The 26,811-nt window shown below is 43.7% G+C and overlaps 1 pseudogene; it reads left to right on the top strand.

Moving 5' to 3' along the window:
- Positions 1 to 19,210, top strand: part of LOC146770455 (omega-hydroxyceramide transacylase-like) — a 531,347-nt pseudogene extending 512,137 nt beyond the window's left edge.
- The last annotated feature ends 7,601 nt before the right edge of the window (positions 19,211 to 26,811 follow it).

Here is a 26,811-nt window from a genome sequence, read left to right as displayed (position 1 = left end):
CAGGATCCACCGTTAGTCACGTGGATATATATACTCCCTCACTACACCTTGCTTCTTCCTGTCAATGCCAAGTTCTTATTGACCTCCCGTGCCTGGCTTCCACTAAAATCACGTCTGAACACCCTAAGGGTAGACGGGCAAGTGCAATGATCAGAACAAGAAGTGTAGACTCAGGGTAATGGAATTACCAGAAAATAATGTTGATATTATGTCTCGTTCCCTTTCTTGTTCTTTTCATATCATGCATACCAAATGTATTCAATTAATGATTTTAGTGGAATGTAAAGAGGTTCACGAGTATATAGTCAAAGAACTTGGATCCACTTTGACAGCAGGCATCTAGAAGAAAGGCGGAGGTGTTTCCAAATGGGTGGAAAGGGTGCTCCCACCACACAGAGGTATTTTGGTGAAGCTAAGAGGAGGAAGGAGCCTGTAGCGCAATCCTCGGACAGTATGCAGGACAGAGAAACGGAAGGGCTGCAAACAGCAGGCAGGCAGGTATGTGACCAGGAATAATGGGCGCACCACATAGGAAATGCAGGAAACTTCATTGTGAGAGGAAGGGAGCAGGTTCATGGGTCTCCTGAGGGCTGAACGTTAAGGGTGCAGGAACCAATAGGGACAAGATGCAGGCTGGGATTTCAGGGGTCCCGGGCTGCAGCGGCTTTCAGGCAGGCTTGGAAAGGGGGCCCTGTCAAAGCCAATAGCCCTCACTTGAACATGCGGAGCAACGCTTGAACGCAGAGTACAAACTCTGGCATGGCACAAGGGCCAGGGGAGCTACTGCATGCGGCAAGCTGGCTGGGTGACTTAAACGCTCGCCGCTCATACGTGCGGTGATTTGCAGGTCACTCTTTGAATCCCGGCATGAATGACTCGGCCTTTCAACCTTAGATAACAACATCTTTTGTTTATAGTGCTTAGTAGCAACTATATTTCCCAAACTATGCATAGGATCCATTGCAGAAAGCTCAATTCTTCAAGCAGGGAAACAACCAATGCAAACACATTTCCGATGAAATTCAGCTGAAACAGTCAGACTTTTTCTTATTATTACATTAACACAGGGGTTGTAAGCATCATAAAGATACGGCCACCTTCAAAAGCTAAAAAAAACTCCTATGAAACGAGAACCAAGTGAGTAACTCTTCCACTGAAAGAAAGCAAATACATTCAATAGAGGGGTGCTGACGTGACTAATTACTTTTTGCTTTTAAATATGCTTCCAGGGCACCCCACCTCATATAGTGTAAATAATAACTCTCCCAGTTGCTGGACTCTGTGGTACCCTTTTCCGTGCGGGGAGGCAGAAAAGGAGAGCTGGCGTCTTTCACTGACTCTAATTTCAGGTTTGCACACACATCTTTTTAGCAGCTGCATTGACCTGCTGAGCCACGATTGAGTACATTGCCTTATATGTGCTGCTTTCTAATTGATACAGGTAGCGACCATTCCAGGGCAACCTGCAACTGATTTAAGATTCCCTACAGTTATACCTGTAGCTCATTCCCCCATTACATAAAGGGTGTAAAAGTAAGTAGGCCGGCATTATCATTATTTATTTAAATAGAGCTGGTTGAGAACTATAGGCATGCATCCCGTTATTTGGCACTGGTGGACTCGGAGGAGGTCCATCACGGGGTAAGTCGTGAGGGGGTGACACCATGAGTTACCGCACTGGGTGACACAAACCCTAGTGACGCCACTGGAAAGAGGAGGAGGGAAAAGAAGGAAGGAGGAGCTAATTCCTATAAAATCTTCAAAGAGATGTCATGAGAGGATTGTGCATGAAAGCAGTAATTATCTTTGCCTGGGAAATCTTTGTTTTGAGCAAGTGTGGGCAGTGGAGAGGGAGGATGTACAATAGGAACATCACCAATCCTTATCAGAGAGAGAGAGAGAGAGAGAGAGAGAGAGAGAGAGAGAGCTCTAATTGAACTTCAGGGACTGAGATGGAGAATATGAACTCTTAAAGAATGGCGATATAACCCTTAAGGACTGGAGTAACCTTTGAGAGAGGATTATAATAGGGACTTTAAAATAGCCTTAGAGCCCACCGTAGTGGGCTCTACTAGCCATTAAAGACCAGCTCCAGCGTTATAGGCCCGATGCGAAGGTGAGGGCCTTTAACAAGGGAGTGGGCCTTTAATGTCGGGTAGAGCCCGCTATGGAGGGCTCTAAAGCTATAGGAACATTCCGCAGAATATTCTAATTTGTAAGACAAAGGCCTCACGGAGCCCGAGGGGGTTGAAATCCCCCTATGACTCCTTGAGGTCTTTGTTCACAACTGTTGCTGTGAACAAAAATTGGAATGCTGATGCTCCCATCTTCTACCGGCCATTAGAAGCCCGGAGCACTCCATTGTCTTCAATGGACTGCTCAACATTCCAATGTTCTAATAGTGAATACCTTTTTGAGTGTTAGGTTACTTTGGGAAGCAATGTGCATAAATATTTATTTGACATAATGAATAAAACCCTATTCAGTTGGAAAAGATCCTTTGTGTACCGGCTGAGTCCTTATTTGGAACAAATAAATACTTTTAGTTTCAATAATGTTTGCCGAATTTTTGTAACTTACATTATTTAGGCAGGCATATCCACCCAGAATAAACCAGAAACAAAGGCCTCCTCACCCTCCCATCTTGCTTCCCTTGGTCAACTTTCATCATGTTGTTGCCTCTGAAAAGGCACATGAGATCATCAGAAACATACAATGCTAAGTGGAGTCATATAAGTGTCTGTCCAGATTTAGAAGCCTTAGAGCCCACAATCTAGATGACCACATTAGGCCATGTTGCCTTTATTCAAGAACTTAAGGACCAGGCCCCATAATTTCACAAATTTGTTTGATTTGTCCTTCAAAATATATGCGTTTTCTCAATGGCTATCAGCTGCCATGTACTCAGTAACCAAAGTTCTCTTGTGGGGATAACAGACTTGCCTCATGATCCAAGAAAGGTGGGAAATTGTCTTACGCGGGACAGAATGTAGTGGATCAATGCCTTCTATCGGGGTTCCTGAGAGAATAGAGGCAGCACTGTTGCTCAGATCTAGGTCTTCAACTTCCCTTATAACTGAAAATTACCAAAAATGTGTGATCTTTGGGCACGACCATTGTAGGGGTATAATGTTGCCTCTGCACCCACATTGCCTTGAACATAGTTAAGAGCAAGTTTTATTAATGGCGTGCAGTCATGTGGAAGTGCAATGTCATCTATGCACTATTTTATATAATGTTTTCCGAAATTGCGTGTGGTGTGCAAAATTAGTGGTGCAAGTGCAAATTGCTTCCCTAACTTCTAGTCTAAATGTAGCTTTAAATCTTTTTCCCAACTAGTTTGGTATGGGAATATGTGTGGTCAGTGGGTTTCTTAGAGTCCCAATGTATAAACTTATTGGAGGAACTTTTCAAAGGGAGTTAGCAAGTGAGTGCCTGCTTCTCTCATGCAGAGATCTGAGACACAATTTTGAAGTTTTAGGTATCAATATCTTTCTCTTCCGGGACCAAGAAGATAGCTTTGATGTCCTCAAACATTCTGATTATGCTGTTGTAGTCAAAGTCACAAAGCCAATAGCATTCCCCAATTATCCAGTCCTGGGGATGTCGCCTATCAAATCAGGAGTAAAATCAGTATTGCCCACTACTGGGGTCTTGGGTGAGGCACGAGTAGTGAAATCCCTATGCCTAGTTGAGTAGTCCCAGGTATTAAGATTGACCGTACGTTTTCGCGCAATTCAATTATGGCAGCACTGCCATTTGGGTATCCACAGTACGTCCACCATGGAGCCAGGAGGTATGACGTAAAGCTTTGGTCATATTTGCATCACATTTTTCAGTCTCCTCCCTGAGCCACTCTGTAACATATCTTAACTATGCTGCTTGTTAGTAGCTATGTATATTTGGTATCCCTAGGCCTTCCTTTTGGGGAAGCACCCTCTTATGTGTTTAAGTCTTGTTTTCCCCATACCAGATGAAGCTGGTGCTGATGTCTTGTAATTGGGATAGTTAATGTTTTGTAAGCAAGAGTAAGAGGTTTTGATACAGATGGAGGATTCTGGGAAGGATGATAACTTTAAGGGATGCTATCCTGCTGAGCCACAAACGTGCATGTGAGCACCACAGTTTGTGAGGGTTTCTAACCATCTTGGAGAGAAGGGTAATGTTGCTTCTGGTATACTCATTGAGGTCAGGGGAGAGAAAGATCCCTAGATAGGTAAGTCTAGTCAAGGTCCAAAGTGTTTAATTCTGTAAAGAGCTGACTAATGATTGTCCCCCCGCTAAGATGAGTCCCTGGGATTTGCCTAGATTGATTTTGAGATCCGCTATGGTGATATCCCTCTAGGAGCAAGGTTAGTTCTTCAAGGGATTGTCTGAGGGCTGTGAGCGATAACAAAATGTTGTGAGCAAAGGCAGATAACTTGTATGTGGCTCCGCTAAATGAGTCACCCCATTCTCCTGAATCTTTTGCAGTAAGGGTTCCATGTAGAGGCAAAAAACATTGGTGATAATGGCCAGTCTTGCCTTGTAACCCTTTGTATCTCTATTCTAGAAGTGCCTATTCCATTCACCTGAACCCTCCTAGCCTTTGGTGTTGTGCACAGCATGTCCACCCATCATTGAAACCTGGGTTCCAATCCTGCTCTATGGAGGATCATTGTCATCATACCCCAGTCTACCCTGTCAAACACTTTTTCAGCATTGAGAGAGAGGAGAATCAATACCTTGCACCTTTTTCTTGTGATATTGATTAAGTGAAGTGCCCATTTAGTATTATCCAAAGTGGCTCGAGGTGGCATAAACCCCACCTGATTCACATGAATTAGGTGTGGTAGTATAGCTCCCATGCAGGTCGCTAAGACCTTAACATAGATTATTACTTTGGTGTTCACCAAAGAGATCAGTCTGTATAACGAGCACATGAGAGGATCTTGACTGATGTAGGAGAATAGCAATTGATGCCTCTTCCATTGACTTTGTTGGACTCTGCATAAGTGTGAATTTGTTATACAGGCTTGCTAGCAAAGGGACAGATTGCGTGGCAAAACATTAATAGAAGCCAGCTGTATAGCCATCTGGGCCGGTGATTTCCCCAATTTTAACTGTTTAATTACCATAAGTCTTTCCCCTACAAAGATAGGCTCATCGAGAATATGTGCCTCATTTTCCAATGTAGTGGGGAGAAACCCAGAGAATATGTACGGCATTGCCTAGGATCCAATTGGTGTTCTTTGTATAATGATTCAAATAAATACTTTAAGCAAGGTTTATTCTGCCAGAGGAAATAATAAGCTATCTTGAAATAAATGGTCTTTATCAATTGATTGACTCTTTTCAAGTACAAAACTGGTCTGCATCCTCCTATTAGCTTCTTTACAAGAGTAGAATCCCTTTCCTCTCTCTTCCCAAGGTACTGGAACAATGGCTTTCTTTACCAATAGTGAAGACATTTCTTTCACCAAAGGTGATGCTTTCAACTTATTTCTAATGAGAGTAAGGATGTTTCTGAGTATGAAGGCCTGAAATCATTTTCTGACATATAGCCTCTCTGAATAATATTCAGTGCCCATTGATCTAATATATTTACACTCTATTGATCTTCAATATGGTGAACATGACCTCCTGTAGGAAGACTCGCCTTTCCTTCTTGTTGATAGGACCTTCGATTTTTGCACTGCGCTCTAAAATATCTACTGTAGGAATATTTTTTCTTGTTAAAATAATTACATGAAGATGATTTTCCTTTATATGGCGAGACATGCTTTTTATCTTTAAAAGCTTTCGTGACCATTGATCCATTTAGTCTCCACACTACTTTCTCCCTTGAAAATGAATTTTCTCAGAAGATTCCACCTTCCAGGCTCTTGGCGACATTGCTTTCTAGCCACCACTGAAACTCCTGGGGCTAATGCTGATTATTTGACACTATTCAACATTTCTGTTACACGTTATGTTTAAATATTTTTTAATTAATCAACTATATTACATTTCTCTTTACTTTCCCATAGAGTAATTGCTACTTCACTTGTGGAGAGCTCCAACAACAGGTAAAAGGTTACTAGTAGTCATATTAGTCTCCTAAATTTGGCTATAGAAGGCTCCACCCACTCACGTAAGAGTGCAGGGACGTGTAAGTCTACGCTTAGCTGCAAATCTGTACTCGCAACTTATGAATAGGAAAAAAGTAGAGCATAACACCTTGGTGTAGGAGTAAATTTACACATGAGTAAATGTACACATTAATGTTTACCTTTGTGAATCAGGCCCAATGTAATTGCTATTCATTTAATTGGTTTCTGTGAGGAATATCTGGTTCTCTCTTGGGGGCTCGACACAAGCAGCACATTTTTCCTCAGAGAAAAAAGAATGTGGTACGTGTGCAACAACATCAAAAAACATTGCAGTTAAGAAATAAACATGGTAATACATTTCCAAGCCACCTTAGTAAAAGTGAACACAATTGATGGCTAAAATAGCACAAACTAGAAGAAAATCAGATGTAGGATTCAGAGGTTAAGATAAAAAGCTGCTTCCTGAAGCCAAAGTCATCTTTTGGAAGTGAAAGTAAACAAAGAATGTTGCCCAAAGGGCTCAAAAGCAGACACTATAGAATAGCAGTGCATTTGTGTTTGGAACAGAGAGAAAATACCGCCCTGATGCGATGTTTTAGAAATATTAGAAATAGTCTTTAGACTGGGTATTTGGTGATCATCAAGATCCGGCATACAGGATAGATAGGGCATGAATGGGTCCAGGAGGATATGAGCGATTTTTTATTTTTTTATGGATACTATGCAATTAATCAGGAGTCCGTCAAAAGTTATGTCTCTTGTTGCCCTCACACATCCCAAGGGATGTCATGCTTCATCATTGGGCACTGCTCCTCATTGGGCCAGTGCTGCAATGCGCTACAGGTCCACCGAAGGGTCATTTTGGCAGAGATCTTTTTATTTTGCCATTTGACGAGTTAGGGTGTGAGTTCTTAGTGGGGTCATGTAAAGTGAGTGTGAGATTAAATATTAAAACTGGCTAGGGGATATCCTGAAAAATTTTAATATGCTAATTCCCCTGTCAGATTAAAAAAACCTTTAAATAAAATATTTTAGTTGAGTCAACCCCAATCGTTATTTATTATTGAGCAGTCCTCCTTTGTTTTGTGGAGGGTGGCACCTACTTGTGATAGTTATTACTGTTGGTTCAACCTAGAATGCTAATTGTTACAGAAAATAGGCTTCATAGGCTATCGCACGGTGACCTGCACCGGTACGGGGGTTTTGTCGGGTGCACAAGCTTGCTGCACCTACCCTCAACCATGCGACCACATCACACAGCCACAGTTGATACTGGGAATGTTAGACTTTCTTTGGCCACGTACTTTGTCCCCCACTCTTACTGGGACCCTGACACCTTAGGCGGTTCCACCTACAGACACTCACGCTTTGCCGGTTGAGCCCCCTGTTGCCAATCCTCTAAGCCTGCATTGGTGTGTGGAGATGGATAAATACTCCAAAAAGAAGGAAATGGCCTTGAGTGCTGGGCCTCCGTCCGGAGGCCAATAAGGGGCTACCCTAGACACTATACTACAAGCCATCAGTGCCTCCATGGAGGCACTTGAGTTGTAAATTGGCACAATAACCATAGACATTGGGCTTCGAAGAGATGACCACCAGCGGTTGGCTGAAAGGGTCACTGCTACAGAAAGCATACTGGAGGAAGTCATTACCTAAATGATGTCCATGAGAGAACAAATGTTGCAAGTGGAAAGCAAAGTTAAGACCCTAGAAAACAGAGCTGATGGCACAGAAAATAGGGCCAGGAGAAAGAACCTTTGGATTATAGGCCTGCCCGAGCACAGAGAAGGGCTCAATGGGAATATTGTCAACTTCCTAGAGAACTGACTCCGTGATGAGGTGGCCCCAGAGGGACTATATACGTTTGTTGAATTTGAGCTGGCACACCACGCTCTAGCACGGCGACCACTACCAGTAGTAGCCCCCAGACCAGTAGTGGCCAAGCTCTTGCACTATAGGGATCATGACCATATCCTAGGGCAGGCCCAGCTGAGAGGAGATATCATGGAAGAGAGCCAAAGGGTAATGCTCTTCCCGGACTTCCCAGGAGAGGTCCAAAAACAGTGGGCTTCATTCATGGATGCCAAGAAGCACCTCAGGGCTCTATGGATTCCCTATGCTATATTATTTCCTGCTAGACTACGAGTAACTCATGGGGACAGAGTGCACTTTATTACCTCTCCCTCCCTGTTCTGGGACTGGATTGACAGCCCCCCTCACACAGGGAAGTGATCAACTACAGTTAATCAGGGAGCCCCTCAGAGACACCCTAGGAAGAAATTAAGGAGGGGTAGTAGAGCTGACCCATCTTGCTCTCAGGCACTGTACAAACAGTGAAGAGTAGTGGAGCTGGTGGCAGCCATCAGTGGAGCTGGCTCTAATCCCCCGTCCTTGATGGGAGAGGATGGCCCAAGGAACACTGACTCCGACCATGCCTTGATCTACAAACGTAGTTCTGGGGACTTGTTGCCTCTGATTACCCCTGCCACCTCTGCTGAGATCAATTAATTGTCCCAATGTTGTTGCTATAGAACAATACTAGGTGGGAGTCCAATAGTGCCTGAAAACTGCTCTGACTTTGTTATTACCTGACTGCTGGATCAATTGTGGGCATAGCTACCCTATTTGCCCGATGGATGGTGTAATGTGAAGCTCGGAGGCATTGTGGCTGGTGCACCCCCCCATATCAACCTGTGCTTGTGATGACTGCACTTTAGTTAATATTTGTTTTGATGTTTGGATGGGAAGTCGTTATCTTCTTGTCCTGGGGCTGGGGAGTTGGCTCATTGAGTTAAGGCTATTCGGGCTTGTGTTGGCATTGCTCTGCTTGCCCACCTGATCCTATTCCAGGTTGGTCATGAGCCCCTACCAATTCCAAAGAATTGATGCTTCTGTCAAAAAGGTTACAGTATGGTTATAATATCCCCTCATGGCTTTCACCCTAACCTATAATTTTATCAGCTGCAACGTCAGGGGTTTTAACAACATGGCCAAGAGGTTGAAGGTACATGCATATTTAAAGAGGAGGGGGTACACATACCCCTCTGTTAGAAATGGGGGTCTCTAGTTGGCAATGGATTGCACCGTTGTCCAAGTAGGGACCCCTCTTGCTAGGCAGGGTAAGGGGAATACACTTCAAAAATAGCCCCTGCTCACCCCCTTGGTAGCTTGGCACAAGCAGACAGGCTTATCTCAGAGGCAGTTTGTAAAGCATTTGTGAACACATACAGTGAAAACAAATGAACACCACACCAGTTTAGAAAAATAAGTAATCTTTGTCTAAACCAAAACGACAGAAATCCACAATACAGTTATAAAAATATGACTTTCAAATGGTAGAAATAGTTCAGTTCAAAGCATATTGCAGATGCAACACTTTTCACACAAAGTACCTTGGATACATCGCACACACAAACAAAAATGGTCGCAGGGAAGGTGACGAGTCGGCTCCTCACACGCAGTGTAGGTGATGTTTCAGTGCCTTTCTTCGGTGGTGGTGATGCGTCGGTTCCTTCCTGCTGCGCAGGGGAGGTGATGTGTCGGTTCCTTACCAGAGAGGAGGTGATGTGTCGGTCTCTTACTGCGTGGGGAGGTGATGTCGTTTTCTTACTGCATCCTCCAACGATGCAACATACCTGGTGCCTCGATGCGATAGGTGACAATCCAGGACGATGCGTGGGTTCTTGCCACTGCACAGCAGGACTTGCGTCGGAATTGGTGTGGTCATCTCGGACTTCGGAGATCAATGCACCTCATGTGGTGGAGGCGATTTCTCGAGCCATGGGCAGGCACTGTGTCTGTTTCTTCAGCGATGCTTTGGAAACAGGTACGGATGCGTTGCGCTTCTCTTCATTGCATTGCTTTTCCAGCTCCCACAGCCAGAGCAACCTCCAGAGGCCCAGAACAGTTACAGGCACCTCTTGGCAAGTCCGAACTCCCAGCAAGGAAGGTAAGGGGAGCTGGGGGTGAAGTCTTTGTGTCCCTGAGACTTCTTCAAGCCCTTGGAGATCTTCCTCAAGCAGGGGACACCGCACAGAGCGAAGTTCTTTCCCTTTCCTTTGCAGAAAGTAGCCACTGCGGGCCAACCCCAGACAGCAAACAGCACAGGGGCAGTATTCCTTCTCAGTTTCTCCTGCTCTTCTCCTTGGTAAAGGTTCCTCTTGATTTACCAGAAGTGATCTAAAAGCCTGAGCCCCTCTTTTTATAATACAAAATCCTTTGTTCTCTGTGGCAAAGAAGTCCTTTGCCCAGCCAAAACCAGTTCTGTCCTCTCTGGTGCAGCTTCCTGGCAGGAGGTGGAGACAGCATTGTCCTTGGCAGACCAGGCCCATTCAGGTGTGAAATAATTCTCCTCCCCCTACTCTGAATGCAGCATTTCACTATCAGAACATGCCACACACATCAGGGCATGTCCTACCTTTCACATACACTGCACCCTGCCACAGGGGTACCTTGGGCCTACCTTAGGGGTGACTTGCATGTAAGAAAAGGGAAGGTTAGGGCCTGGTACGTGGGTGCACTTGCCAAGTCGACATGGCAGTATCAAACTATGCGCAGACACTGCAGTGGCAGGTCTGAGTTACATTTACAGGCTGCTTATGTGGGTGGCACAAACAGTGCTGTAGGACCACTTGCAGCATTTGATTTACAGGCCCTAGGCACACACAGTGCACTGTACTAGGGACTGACTAGTAAATCAACTATGCCAATCATTGATTCACCAATCCATAACAACAATTTACAAGAAGCACTTGCACTTTGGCACTGAACAGCAGTGGCAAAGTGCCTAAAGCATCTAGACCAGCAAAAACGAAGTCCAACACACAGCAAAACACAGGAGGCAAAGTTAAAAATACAGGGCAAACCCACGCCAATGATGCCAGGTCTAACACCCTCTTACCCACCTTACTGCCACTGAAAAAGAGGCAATACGTAAGAGATGCTAGTCAGATATACGCAACCTCATATTCGGCCTTCGCCATAGGGGTCCTACTATGGATTCTCCCTGGTGTACCATTCCAGAAGACATAGGAATTGATCGACCCTGATTGGAGATATGTGATAGTGACGGGCCACCTCGATGGTCGTGACTTGACCAATGTGGGGATTTATGCTCCTAACACGGACCAAGGGGGGACCTCGCTGACCTGTCTCGGGTTTTGGCCCCTTACGCGACACAGAATACTCTGATAGGAGGGGATTACCAATGTGTCGCAGGCACGATTCTTCATTGGCATCACCCACCATTGGGGACTCCCCAGTCAACTGATTAGCTTAGACTTTATCGACCTGTGAGCAGGAATGGAGGTTGATAGATTCCTGGAGACACCTGCACTCTGGGGTCAGCGTTTATTCGTTTTACTCAGAAAGGCATGAGCTACATGTGCTTCTCGATGCTTACCTGTGCTCCCCAGGAGTCCACAGGTCGGTCCATGACATTGAATATCTGTTGGACGGTCTCGGACTACAACTCAGTATTACTCTCTTTGAATTGCCACAAAGAGCAACCACGAATACCAGACTGGTGCCTAAGTGTTGAGACTCTAAAGGACCTCTTTTCTTACAATATATAGGAGAAGCTGTATAAAATTACTTTGTGGATAATGGGTCCACCACCACTTCGCCCCTGGTCGAGTGGGATATCAATCAAGACACTTGTAAAGCGCACTACAATACCCGTGAGGTTCTCAAGGCGCTGGGGGGGGAGGGGGCACTGCTACAAATCGAAGAGCCAGGTCTTGAGGAGTCTTCTGAAGGCCAGTAGGTCTTAGCTCTGCCGTAGGTTGGTGGGGAGGGTGTTCCAGGTCTTGGCGGCGAGGTGGGAGAAAGATCTGCCGCCGGCGGTCGTACTTCGGATGCGGGGGACTGTGGCGAGGGCGAGGCCGGTGGAGCGGAGCTGGCGGGTGGGGGTGTAGAAGCTGGGTCATCTGTTGAGGTATGCTGGGCTGGTGTTGTGGAGAGCTTTGTGTGCGTGGATGAGGAGTTTGAAGGTTATCCTCTTGTTGATGGGGAGCCAGTGCAGGTCTCTCAGGTGGGGTGAGATGTGGCTGCGGCGGGGGATGTCGAGGATCAGACGTGCCGAGGTGTTCTGGATAAGTTTAAGGCATTCATTACGAGACGTTGTATAACTGGAATAGTGGGGGTACGGCGAACACTTGTAGAAGAGGTCAAAAAACATGACGGAGCACTACGAGACCTGCAACTAGCTAGGCCTGGGAACCTGTGTTTAAAACAGCAGCTTTTAGATGCTAAGGAGCAATTGGCAGATCATACTGAAAAGCTCTGTTGTTTAGACTATTGCAAGTATATGATAGGCGCTCACGCTCAGTGAGATAAGACGAAAACCCTGCTGGCCTGGAATGCTAATCCTACATCTAGAAGCTCCCTAATCCTAGAAATAGAAATGAGTGACAGCCTTTACACCCAAGAAATTATAAATAGCAATACTATACTAATACTATATGCCCCCCCACTGATGTTTCCCCCCAACAGATGAGCAAATTTTTTAACCCTATAGCTCTCTCCATGCTTACACAGGAGGAAGCAGAAACCTTGGGGGAGCCGTGATGCTCAAGAAGTGTAAGTTGCTATTTAAGCCATGGCTCGAGGTAAAATTCCTGGGGCCGATGGCTTACTAGTGGAATTTTATACAGCCTACGCTGAGGAACTAGAACCACAGTTGGTCACCCTCTATGCAGTGGCCCGAGAGTTGGGACTGCTCCCAATCCCCACTGGAGAGGCTCTGGTTTTCCCACTGCTGAAACCGGGCCGCCACCCTCAGGATGTTAGTGCATGTCCCCCCTTATCCTTGCTGAACATGGATTATGAAAGTCTAAGCCGAATACTGGCAACCTGCCTCCTGCCTCTCATGCCCAAATTGATCTATACGAATCAATATGGGTTTATCCCGGGCTGTAAAACGTCATTCAATATCCGTAGGATCTTTTCGGTCCTTGAAGCGGAGACCCCTGACAAGCATAGTGCATTGATTTTGGCAGTTGACATAGAAAAAGCTTTCGCCAGGCCAGGCGGAGGTCCATCTCCTGGCAATCACATCGATTTACATTCAGGGCGATCTGAATTTTTAAGTGGGCTTCCCAAGTCAAATTCTTCCATCGTCTGTTTTGTACCACTTATCCCTGACTCACTTCCTGTTTCGCACACCGACAATCAGGGATGGAATGGCCGAACGGGCACTGGGCATTTCCCCGGTGGGTCCCAAGGAGGGTGGGGGCAGTTTGGGACCCCTGAGGGGCTGTGTTTATGACCGGTGCCGGTTTTGTAGCATAGCTGCAATATCGGCCCCCTGTAACAAAAGCAGCTTGTGTTGCCACGCGCACCCTCTCCAAACCACCCCCCTCCCCCCCCCCCCCCCCCCCGGCCGGTCCGATTCAATTGCCTGGTCCAGTTTTCTTCACAGTCCAGCTCTGCCAACAATAGATCTGTTTGCATTGCCTCGAGTCTCCAAGCCTTTGCAATAGATGCTCTATCGTTCCTGTGGCCAGAGGGTCTATTGTATGCCTTTCCTCTGATTGCCCTCTTCCCGATGGTGCTTCAGAAGACTTAGTAGGAGAGGTGACAGTAATCCTAGTTGCTCCATTGTAGCTGAGAAGGCCTTAATTCTCCAAAATAATGCAAATGTCGATCAGGGATCTGTTCCATCTCCCACTCAATCTTCCTCCTCTTTAGTTTCCCATGCTATATCAACTGTATCCATTTGCCATCTAGCCTTAACGGAGGGGGTAGGTCTTATGCTATTGTAATAGAATGGGGACTTAGATTCTTTTACATTTATTCAGAATAATCCTGTGCAGGAGATAAACCCCATATAAAGTCAGTACTGTGACAAGGTGGACTGTGATTCAGGGAAATGCAGATTCATGGTAAGTAATTGTTCCATTAGCCATGCACTTTCTATTCTCTCAGCCAGAAGTTTTCCTCTTGGGGGCCGAACTTCTGGCAGAGGAAATTAACAGTGTACAGCTACAGAGCAGCAATTACTGCAAACTCCTCCCACTCAACATCCAATTCGCTGTAGCCTGAATTGCCACTTTCTTGGGCATGAAATTTGGCTGCTTGAAATTAGGGTCAATTAATGCTAAATTTCTTCTTTTGTGAAGTCGGCAAACTTCACCTACATCCTATGCAACATTTACACACTACCCACTATTGGGTTTTAATATTTTACAAGGAGCTCTGAAATTGATTGAGCTTGTATTCATCTCATGCAATGAATTTTTTGTGGCGTATATGCTGCTCTAGGACCCTTTAAGAGTTAAGGAAAAAAGAGAAGAGGGTGGAGAGGAATGTGGGCTGGATGAATAGAGCAGGAAAGATGCAAGGGTATAAAAGTGGAGCAGCATAATTTAGACTCTACCTTACACGTCACAGAAGTGCAATTATATATGTGGACCTGACATATTTACTGTGTGCCTTAATATTAATGTGTGTGATACAGTTAAACGCCTTACTGAAATGCATTCAATGTAGGACTTAGAGATTTATAAATGTATGCAGTAATGTTAAACATAACACGAATCATGTATTTACTTACATTTACACTTCGAGTTGTATTTGTGTAAGTAAACATGTATTCCTTTGCTCCAATGTGAAGTTTATTAGAAGTTACACGTGTGTACGTATAACCACAAAATTGAAGCACACATTAAATGCTTAGTTAAAGTTAGCCTGAAAAAAGGCCTTAATTCTGAAATAGTTTGATTTGCATGCTTTTTCTTTTGCAGGTGCATTCTCAAGGTTTCATTTGCTAGAGGTTAGGAGTATTGGTGTTTGCATTAGTTTCTTGATAGTAAGGCCTGAGAATAGACATCTTAGCAAGAACGTGGAGCCCTGATGAGCAGATGAAGCCTCCTATTCATTGTGTATCAGGAACGAACGGATGTTCATGAGGATCGAGATGATTGGTTCCTAGAGGGATGGGAAGAGATACAACTGTTGTTGAAGTCTCTGTAGTTTTCATTAATGTACACACTGTCAGGAGTTAGAGCAGATTCCATTAGACATTGAGGGGTACAGACCGCTCTGCTGCCTCCATTCTTCCAAGTGTGAAGCTTTATGCTAAACACTTATTCCCATTTTGGAAGATTTCTACTGGAGTCTTCTTCACTATGCTGACACCTTTTCTCAATTATGAATTTCCTTGAGAACCCATTCTAGTATAGACCATCCTTATTGTAAACTTAGAACTTTGATTAGATGCTTTTACAATGTATCCATGTTTAGGAGAAAGAATTGGAGTTTCTCTACAGAATTTGTACCTTATTCTACGGAGACTTAACCGATTGTGATATTTCAGCTTGCCAGTTGTCATCTTCTATTTTTCTAATCTTTTATTGACGTGCATATATTTTGGATTGACTATTAAAATTGGAAATAAAATCCCATAACTTCAGTTACCGATACCTATTGAGGGGCCAAATGGACTTCACGAAGATTTAACTGTTTTATTATTGTTAGCTTTCCTGTCGTCTCAGTCAACTTAAAAAGATCTATCAGAGGAGAGATTTGAAATCACACCTGCGCCTTCTCAAAAGGTAAATATGAATTCCCAATAATAGGCCATTTCAATTGCTTGATGAGAGCAGAGTGTGAGGTTGGCAGTGAAATCTTTAAGTCACAGTGAGAGGGGCCAGGACTTGACGATGACTTAAAAACCAGGGGGTAAGGGAGGGTTGCAATTTCGAGATTGCCTGGGTACAGAGTAAGCTTGTGCATTACATCTTGAATTAAAGATGTGTTTTATTTTGAATTGGCCAAAGAGGTTACAGCTAGAGTTATAGAGCTGAAAAAAGACTGACTTAGCTGTTCCAACATCAACAGGTCTGAGAATCCATAAACAGGGCTTCTATTGATAACAATTCACCTGGATGCATTTAACTTTGAAGACACTATGTAGTTTCATTTTGGTGCCTTACTAATAATAATCCAGCTTGAAAAGCAAAGTCCAAGACCTTATGCTCCATGGTCACATATTTTATTAAGTTATCAAAGTAAAGTTAAAATTGAACTTAAGTGATTCTTCTTCATTTTCTCCACAGAGGTATGTCGACGGGGGATTTACTAGTATGCAGCCGCTCTTTGGCTTGAAGTCTCTGATTGCAATATCTCCATTCACTGGCGAACGTGACATCTGTCCAAGGGACTGCCCTGTTAGCTACAGCTGTTTAGAAGTCTCAAACACCAGCTTCCAGCTTTCCATAGAGAACTTCTCCAGAATTACCTACTCTCTCTTTCCACCCCAGTCGATGGTAAGTTTTTTAGGAATGTATCTGTACAAAGAGACGGGGTTGGTGGACCAGGAGCCAATTCAGGTCCAGTGCCTGTGCTCCTAACGTGAACCGTATTAATCGGAACAGGGGGTACTGTTCCATATAGGGGGTGCAGGTAGTCACCCACTTACTAGAGAGAAAGAGGAAAGTACAAGTGATCTTAGGCTTTATGTGGCCCACGTGTGGAAGGGAAGAGCAAGTCTAGTCTCTTGATGCCCTCAAACACCCCGAAGGATGTCATGCTTCATCATCGGGCGTTTTGCTCCTCGTCGGGCCGGCGCTGCAGTGCCCTACGGGTCCCCCGAAGGATCACTTGAGCGGAGATCTTTTGAGACAAAACGCTGTACGGTGCATGCGGGTGTGGGTTCTAAAAACGTGGTGCAGTGGTGCGTGCAGAGTGAGTCTAAAACTGTCTAAGGGTTGCCCAAAGAGCACTTTTAATGAGGAGGGGCACCCTTGGCAGGTTAAAAAACCCCGTAGGTCAGGCGTTGCCTATGTAGGCTAGATGGGCCCTAGGTAACTAAAAGAGGTCGACATGTTTCACGCCCCTATGGTCCAACCGGATCCGTGGCGCTTCCTCAGGCAAATTGTTTCGATAAGTGTAGTGCAAGTGAAAGTGAGCTGAGGGATACTACCCTCAATGTGTATCTCAATGTACCCTGCAGTCTAACTGCTACAGCTAGTTAGGTATTAGCCGCTCCAGGATACTGCCTAAACATAAAGGGAGAGTTGCTCCATAGGCTAGTAGGAGTCAAGCGCCCGCACCTTACCGGGAGTTTTGCTCGGGTGCTGGCTCTTGTGCACCTACCCCAACCAACCATACTCCTGCTTGCATGTGCTTGGTTTTGTTTCCGGTCTTTGGCCCCCGGAAGGACTTTGCCGTCAGCTGCGTCATTCACGCTGCTTGTTTCTGTGGGTAATTTTTTAAGCGCGTTGCTTGAGCTTCTTCGAGACTGGATGTGGATACATTTGTTTTACCGGAATTTCAAGGACGTCGCTGGAGTACTCCCCATCCTGAGTTCCGGACTCGTGTCTCGATAGTCTGTTAATAAATACGGACAGTGACTTTGGAATCCCGGAGGCACTTTATGGTTTGGATCTGTTTTTGCCCTTTACCTTGTTTTTTTGTTTTTGTCTTGTATGTGTGGGGTTTTTCCCATACAACGGAAGGGATCCCTTGTTTAAATCAATATTCCCGACACAGGTTTTTTTTTTTACCTATGAATGGTTTTTTCCTGTGAAGTTTGAACGAGGAGAATTATGTTTTGAACATTGTACCCCGGATTTGTTGCGCTCATGGACCTATTGGACAAATAATTATGAGAGGAGAGCTTGACCTAGTGGGGTAAGCTGTGTGCCTATAAGGGGCGGGTGGGGATACATTCCGTTCCCTTTATGTTAATATTTTCTTTTTCTCTTTTTCTCTTTTCTGCAGTTATTTGGGATATCGCCCTGGGTCAGGTTGAGAAAATTGGAGGTCCTTTGCTGTCGGTCCTTGTTCTCCCGCCCTTCTCCCAGGGCATCGTTTTCGCTCCTGTCTATGAATTATCGAGGACAGGAGGGTTGGATGCAATGGGAGAGGATAGGGCTGTGCTTCGCTCCTGCAGTTTCTGGTGCCTGAGTTTGTGGAAGGGGAGACTGTACATACATTCCCTATAATTAATTGAGGTCTTAAGTGAAAGTGAAAAACCAGGACTGGGATTTTTTTTATTTTTTATTATTATTTTATTTTTAAAGTACAGCCCATCGAATGACTATTTGTTGAAATAAGACAGGGACAATTTTGAGAGAAGTCCGGCTAAAGAAAAAAATGAGTAATGCATTTGCTTAAGAAAATTCTCATCTGCTGATGTGGAATAAAACTGATTGTATTAGGAACCATACAGACCCAGCTCTGGCAGGCTGAGTCACAATTTGAAAAGCCTCTCATAAGATAAAGCCGGCGAAGTTCATGAGTGTTTTGGAACAGCATATACCGGCTTTTCAGGCTTGGTTGAGGAGGATATCACAAGGTTTGATACTTGGAATAGAAATACTATGGAGAAACTAGCACCATCTCTTCTGAGCAGAGTGAGCATCAGGAAGCCTTCCAGCCCCTGGATTTCTGACACTCTTAAAGAAGAAAACATTGTAAGGTAATGGAGTAAGGATTAGAATTTACTGGATAAATAGGCCTATAAATTAGCATTAAAGGAATACCATGCTTCAATTACTACAGCCAAACAAGCTTATTGCGAGGAGATGATTGGAAAGGCAGGGAATAGGCCTAGAGAAATCTTCCCAATTGTTAAGAGTTTCCTGTTCCCATCAGCATGTGTCACTTCTCATCAAGTCTCTGCAGAATGGTGTGAACAGCTCAGTAGTTTTTTCAATACAAAGATCTTAAGTATTCAAGCCACTTTGTCATCAGGTATAAGGTTAGATGAAGACTTATGGACTAAACAGGAAGCTAACACGGTTCTTGTTTTTAAGGCCCAGCGGATTAATTTAAAGCCGATTTCACTGGATTGCTCCATGAGTTCTTTGAATGTCATTAAATCTGGCTCTCCTGCAGATCCCTGTCCCCTTAATTTACCTGCACCAGGGGCTGACACCATTAATCCTGTGGCTAACTTGATTCTTAATGCATCAATAAAGACTGCCACAGTTCCCAGTGTGTGGAAGCAAGCAAAGATTCTTCCACTTGTGAAAAAGCCTGCAGCGGATCCGACCATTCCAGCTAACTATAGGCTGATCTCCATGGTGCCAGTCCTATCCAAAATTCTTGAAAAACATGTGAACAAACAGCTCTCCAGTTTTGTGAAAGTTAACAATCTGCCACACTCCAGCCAGTCGGGCATCAGAGCCTGATATAGCACTGAGACGGCATTGGTGGAGGCATCAGAACATATTAGTGGAATTCTGGATGCCGGGGGAAATACTTTACTGATTATGTTAGACATATCAGTAGTATTTGACACTGTCCCCCACTTAATGCTTTTGGACCATCTTCAGGTCATTGGAGTAACTGGACAGGCCTTGGACTGGCTAACATAATTTTTAGCTAATAGGAGTCCACAAGTTTGGATTCCTCCATGCTCTGCCAGCCCATGTGATGTACTGATGGGAGTCTCGCAGGGCTCTGTTCTTAGCCCTACCCTTTATAACTTAAACATTTCCCCTCTGGCCCAACCAGCAGAAAATTTGGGAGCCAAAGTGATGCGCAACTGCTTTTTTCTTCGGATAAGGGAGCAGAGTTGCAGGGTACAGAGATTAAAACTTGCCTTACAGCTGTCTTTCACTGGTTGGCAACTGCTCAACTTAAACGCAATGAAAAGAAAACAGAAATTCTCTTCTTTGGTAAGATTTCACCAGATTTTTGGTTACCCTTTTGGCCAGATAAGGCCTCTCCCCAGAACGATTCAGTCAAAAATCTGGAGATTAAATTTGATAACCACCTGTCTTTTAGGCCTAAGTAAAAGCATTGGTAGGCACCAGTTTCGGCATTTAGATGTACCTAAAGAAATGTCTTCCTCTTTTATCCTTTCTGGCGAAGAAATTGGTCATCCAGGCTTTGATAACGTCAAGAATAGACTACGGTAATGCCCTATACTGCGGGTTACCAGAGTACCAGTTGGACAGACTTCAAGTGATCAAAAATGCGTCAGATCTACTCCTGTTAAATGTGCCTTTGTGAACACCTATTTCGCCTTATTAGCGGACACTACATTGGCTGCCCATCGGGGAATGGTAAATTCACAGCTCTTGTTCTAGTGCATGATGCTCTATATTGATCGGAGGCCTTTTACCTCAGATCCAGATTTGGTTTCTATAACCCTATGAGACAGTTGAGATCTGCCAACAATTGAAATCCCCAGAATTCAATGTGCAAGAGTGGGAGGAAGGTCTCTAATGTATCTGGGTTCTGAAATAAGCTACCTCTGGAACTGTGGGCAGTGTATGACGCAACAATGTTTAAGAAAAAACGTAAACCTGTCTTTTTGTGCAGGCCTAATCGTCTGTTGTTCTTCCGATCTTTGCTGTCTCGTGCCAGCCCAGGACACTTCTGGAAATGGCTGCACGCACTATAAATTGCCATCGTCATCAACAACAATTTTGAGAGACGTCCGGTTAAAGAAAAAAATGAGTAATGCATTTGCTGAAGAAAATTCTTATCTACTCATGCGGCATACCACTGTTTGCATTAGGGACCATAAGGGAACTTTGTGGCACCATATATAGACACCTGTCGTTTTTTGAGCACTAGGTGTAGCTCTACAGTTCTTTAGATGATTTATGATTTGTCAAGCTTCTGTTTTATGGTTGCTTCTGTGATGTGTGAGTTCAATTTATAGCACATGAGTACTAGATTCTGCGCAGGGAAGCTCAACAGTACCTGCTATCGACTACAAGTAGTAGGGAAAGTTTCACAGTTTCTTAGTCTTAACGTCAAAGACCATTAATAATACATAACAGTAAACCTCTTGCCGCAGATTCCACTGGGCAGCATAATGCACACAGTACTGTCCTTTCAAGAGTGTCTGGGATGTAGTGTGGGCAGTAGGTTTGACGTGTCTCGTTGTGGCTGGACAGTGCTTGTGCAGTTGTTACCTATCTGCAAAGGTCGTGTTTTGCAGTATGCTTAAGGTTTAGCTGCTCGTGGTGAACACTTGTCTTGTGGGAATCTTGGATCCCTGGTTAGTGCATGTCACAAGTCTAGGTTCTCTGGTAAACTGAGGTCACACCATAAGAGCTTCATTCTTAGTTTCTTCCGCCACATCCCATTCAGCAACATCTCTCAAACACCTAGCCACCTCTGGGGTATTTGGATGCCAGTGTATTGCCAGACTTCTTCCAGCCAGTCCTTTTGTGAGGTCTACAAACTTTATCTTCACTGTGCTCCTTGTATGATAGGATGCACTGCCCTACAAAAATACTTGCAGCACTAATTGGTGTTCTAACAGTAACCAGTCCATGTGTGTGTTCACTGCACGCTCCTAACAGCTCTGACCGTTATGACCTTGCCATGTGAGGTGATGGTATGTTGCACATCTTCCTGGTCATATCCGGGTCCTTTGACCTAATTTGTGTAACATGGCCAGTGTAATGTATGTGCAGCGAACATAGCTACATAGGATCAATCGGAAGCGACTGTTACTGAACACTTTTTTAACACTTAAATACATGTGTCCTGCTTTTTAAATACCTTGCAAGCTGCTCTATGAGCCTTTAGGGCCTTCCTTAGGGGTGACTTATAAGTATTAAAAAGAAAGGTTTAGGTCAAAATGCCAGTTTAAAACTGCAGTGGCCTGAGACAGGTTTTAAAGGGCTTCTTTAGTGGTTTGCACAATGAGTGCTGCGTTCCATTAGTTGCATTAAATGTACAGGCCCTGGGTACTTGTTGTACCATATGCTAGGGACTTACAAGTAAATTACATGTTCCATTCAGGCATAGGCCATTTTTACCAAGTTTTCAAGGAACAGCACAAGCAGTGTACTACTGGTTAGCAGGATCAGAGTGCATAGAGTCCTTAAAGCCAACGAAAAGGGGTCCAGCATAGGAAGGAAAACATCTGGGGAGACCTTATAGAAAGGGCCTGGTCTAACAGGTAGAAACTAATCTAGAAAATAACATAGAAAAAGAGATGAATCTTCAGTTATCCCCACCCAAGTATCTGAAGTTGGGTTCAATGTGCATATGTGGAAGAAAGAAGTTCCAGAGGGATGAGCCCTACAATTGGAAAGATATTTCCCAAACCTCTTCTATCTTGCTGAAAACAATGCAAGGCAGTGTTAGGAGTCTGCGTTTAGGCTACTGGTCAGTCGATATGGTATGAATAATTTTGAGAAGTGCTTTGGAGCTCTGGTTGCAATGACTTGTAACATTAACATGGTTTTGCAGGCAAGCCTTTGTTAAATAGGTACTCCTAGCTTCTTTATGGACCCACATAACGAGCCTCTTGGGTCTAGGTCACATTCCGTCCTCAAGTTGAAGAAGCTAGGAGTACCTGAAGCTCTCCTTACCCAGATAATAAGACTGCATCACAAGAATTATGATCAGGTCTGCTGGGGACCCCAGTGTGAACTGACTGATCGTATTTCAATGCGAAGGGGAGTGAGACAAGACGGCATGCTCGCGCCTACGCTCTTATCACTTTATGTGAATGACGTTCTAGAAGCTCTTTTAGAGGGTAATCACGACTCCACCAAGCCAGAAGGGCCCAAGTGCCTGCACTTCTATTTGCAAAAGATATGCTCTTGCTGTCATGAATGCTGAAGGGTCTGCAGTTGATAATTTTAATGCATACTGCGAAAATAAGGGATTAGAAATCAATATAAATAAGACCAAATACATGGTGCTCAGACTACCTAAGACCTTTAGAGAGAATAGATGCTTCTGACAGAAAAGGCTTGAACGTGACAGAAAAGGCTTGAACGTGTCACCAAATCTGAGTACTTGGGTATAATGCTTGATAGCTAGTTGTCCTGGACTCCACATATACTAAAGCGTAAAGTCGTTCACCAACAAAGCACCATGCATTACTCAACAAGCATTTGCAATGCAATCGGTCTCGCCTTTGGGACCTTATATGTATTTGGCTATGCAGCACATAGGCCTGAGTGCTGAAACATCTACTGTTCTTTAACATGGAGGGAAAGTAAGCACCAAACTGCGTGAGACGCTAGGTATGGGAACACATGAGGAGAAATATTGCCTTTCAGTGGTAACTGGTATAGTCCAAAGCTCTGTTTTTAATATAAAATCAGGGCCTTCGATGTTCATATCACTGAAAATACAAGATATAAAAAACATATTATTGTCTTCGGGTGCTCGTGGAAGACAATTTCTATGGACTGGAATCTAGAGACTGCTAAAGGGATTCTGGTATTTTACTGACCCTGCTGGTCGTTTTCTATCAAGAAAGTTAAATAGAGGCACTTGCCAGAAAATTTTTAAAAAAGTCTCTCAGCAGAAAGCAATTCTGGTATTTTACTGACCTCTGCTGGTCGTTTTCTATCAAGACCGTTAAATAGAGGCAGTTGAACAGAAAGAAAAGTCCCTAAGTGGAAGCAGACAAGTCCTAGGGCTGATCTCCATTGTCCATATAGTACATACACATATAAGTATATAATAATAAGTATATACTAAAGTATATACAAGAGGTCTCGAATGCTCGACCTAAAAACAGAACTTCTGTTTAGTAGAATACAGAGCCCTACAGAAATGTAGAGGTGAAATGAGTAGGCCATATATACATGAACACTTTGAAAGATGCAAGAGTAAGAGAGATGCCAATAGATAACATTGCCAATTACATAGACACAAAGCATATGGACACCATAAAACATATTGTTTCTCTTCCTGAGGTAAAAATGTAAGACTGGTACTTTTCTGGGTCGCTTTAACAATACCACCAGTTAGACATAAGCCACGGTTGGATGCTATGCTCTATAATATTTACTGCTCTGTCCAACAACTCTACTCTCGAAATTTGAATAGCTATATGTTAGTTCTTGAAAAGATTAAAACTTTGGTGATGATTTCAGGTGAACATTTTTATTGCTGCGTGCTCATACGAGTTCTGTGTAGCTCTCTTCAAGGTAATATGTTAAAATTTGTCAATGCTTACCTGTCCTCTCTTTCTGACCTTATCAAGTCCTTTAAGCTCACCTGCTACCGCTGTGCTAATGACACCCAGATTTAATAAAGATGGTAAGACCACAGGGTTACGAGACCTCCAGGCTCCGTGAAAGCCTCACCGAAGAGGGACAGTGGATGTTAAAGAATCGTCTTAACTTTACGCCTCCAAAGTAGAATTATGTGGATCATGGCAAAATTATTACCCTATATTCTCCTGGCCTCACGAGATAGGATGACCAACAACCATATTGATCAAGTTGAAAAACCTTGGCACCATTATGGATTCCATACTCCCATTTCAAATCCAAGTCAACAACGTGAAAGGAGAGACATTCCGCATGCCGAGAACACAGCACTATATCTTAGGTCCGTCTCACAAGATAAGGGCACCTCTAGCCCAGTGTCTCACACATGGGTGGCTCCAATTGGCTGCTGTAAATCAGACACTCTAGAAATTTACTAAAGAAGCTACAACAAATTCAGAATGTTGCAGCCAGAAAAGTACTAAACCTGAACAGATAGAATCACACTAGCCCTGCACTCTGGGCTCTATGCTGCCTGTGAGTCACAAGCAGAACCTCATTAAAAGCGTTCTGCCTTGCACAATGGGTGGTCCATGGGATAAGAATGAACTCTAAACTTTGCCTACACAGACAAAGGAGAAACCACAGATTGAGAATGGTTCCACCACTGATAATTTACTCTTTTAAAAAACACTTGCATCAGGGGAAGCTCTATCTCTGTACAGACATTCAAGATGTGGGATATGTACCAAAGAGAACAAAAGATCATGAACAGCCATCTACCATTCAGAAAAAGAACACATGACTGTTCCCAAAATAATGACTTGTGTAACTTGCAGATATCAAAACTATCCCTCATTTCCTTTGCTTGACAGTCCATGCATAAGACGGATCTTCATATCTCTGCACCAAGACTGAAGCACACACCCCAAGTTTCACACAACAAACAGATGAAACTTCTTCCAGTACCTTCAACCCTGCACCAGTGGCGGCTCCTCAGCTAAGGTGAAGGAGCGTCACCCTACTGCTCTCTACTGGATGCCCAGCTATCTAAGGAGAAGAAGAAACGATACTCCACTAGAAGACAACTGAGATCAAGTGGTAAAAACATGATTCAAATTGCTAGTATCAGAATAGCAAGAATGGGTGGAAGCTTTTATCCTCTTGAGGCTACCAACTAAGGAAGGAACTATAAGATTCATGAAGACCAGAGCATGATCCATCAGGGTAGCAAAGATCATATTTTGATTTATCAACTCAAGGTATTGGGTCCGGTCAACAAATGAATGCTCCATAGAGAAATAAACACTATATAAGATTATCCTGGTGAGGATAATGACAGACAGATCCTTATTTTGAACTTTGCAAGTATATTGAATGTTGCACGTTTTAACAAGGCCATGATACATTTTCTAGGTCATAGGATTTGACCTGGGGTAGGAAAAATTGTGATTTTGTTTCATTGTGTGCAAAAATGACATTTAAAAGTGCGAACAAGATGGCAAAAGTCAAACAAAACCCATATGCAAAAACAACACAACCGGTAATAATATGAGGGTCGTAAAAAAAAAAAAAAGGAAGCCATTGCCAGGACCTAATTTAGATACAAGTCTTTTGTGGACCATACATGAATTAATTTGAATAACCCACATTTTAAGGAGACTAGAGGTTCTTTGAACCTCAACATTTTTTTATGGTTTGAATTCTACCTGTACATCTGTTTTCCCAAAGATGCGTCCCACCCAAAAACGTTTTTATTACATGGACTGATGCGAAGACAGATTTAGGAGACTGAGTTAGCTAGCCCCCCACCCCTCAAATTTGATCAGAAATAATTTTTAGATACAGTTTAATTCATGTAATTCACATCTAAGTTACATGCTCGCGAGGTCCATGAACTCTCCTGTAGGAGTTTTGACAGTTCCCGCAAACCAAACAAAAATTATTTGGCCCAGGCCAGACAAAAATAAAGCCACATAACATTTTAAAATTGTGGCCTTTAGAGAAAGCTTTGTTTGCAAAATGATCAAATAGGACGGCGAAGAATGGCAGAACTTCACAGCAAAAAAAGTAATTACCTTTTTAAATTTGTTTGTAAATGAACATAAAACAGATGCAGCTGCATTTCCACACTGGTGCGCTCCCGAATGATTCTTGGTCATTTTTATGTAAATGTACTTTTCTGCAAGCCCGCCACTGTATGAAGCGGTTGCAAATAAATGATTTTAATATTCCTCTCATTCTCATTTTGCCCTTTATCGCGGCTCGCGCTGAACTCAGAGGCGCTTGTCTGTCCTAGAGCAGAATGCTGTTTTTATGAAGATTTTTTTTTTTTAACGTAACTAAAATAAATCGACGCATTAAATCTTTTTGAAATTGCTTAAGTGAAGCTGCGGCACGCTTTTATTTCTAAGTAATCACCGGTATAATTCTTATTTTGCAGGAAAAAAGGCCAATTTACAAAAATCACTGCATCAACTGCATTTAGGGCTGCCATATTCCATTAGGAGATTATGGAATATAAATGCCCGGTAGGGCAGCGCGAGGCCACACTGGGGCGGCCCTGATAATCCGCGGGTTGAATATTTAATGGATGCTCCGAGGATGTGTGCAGCTAAACAGATGTCCTGAAGCACAAAGAAAAGGCAGATTCTGTGTGCTATAAACGCAGATGTCTAAACTGTTTGAGCTGTAGCGGGGGGAGGACGGGTGGGGGGATTTGGCAGGAAGATGTATACTGCGCCTTTATTACTTGTTTGACTATGTGGGTCTACATTAGACTTTACTTACAAGCATTGACTTACCTA

Source organism: Triturus cristatus, unplaced genomic scaffold (assembly GCF_964204655.1).
Source record: "Triturus cristatus unplaced genomic scaffold, aTriCri1.1 SCAFFOLD_105, whole genome shotgun sequence".
NCBI lineage: Eukaryota > Metazoa > Chordata > Amphibia > Caudata > Salamandridae > Triturus > Triturus cristatus.
This window is presented reverse-complemented; position numbering and strand designations above follow the sequence as displayed.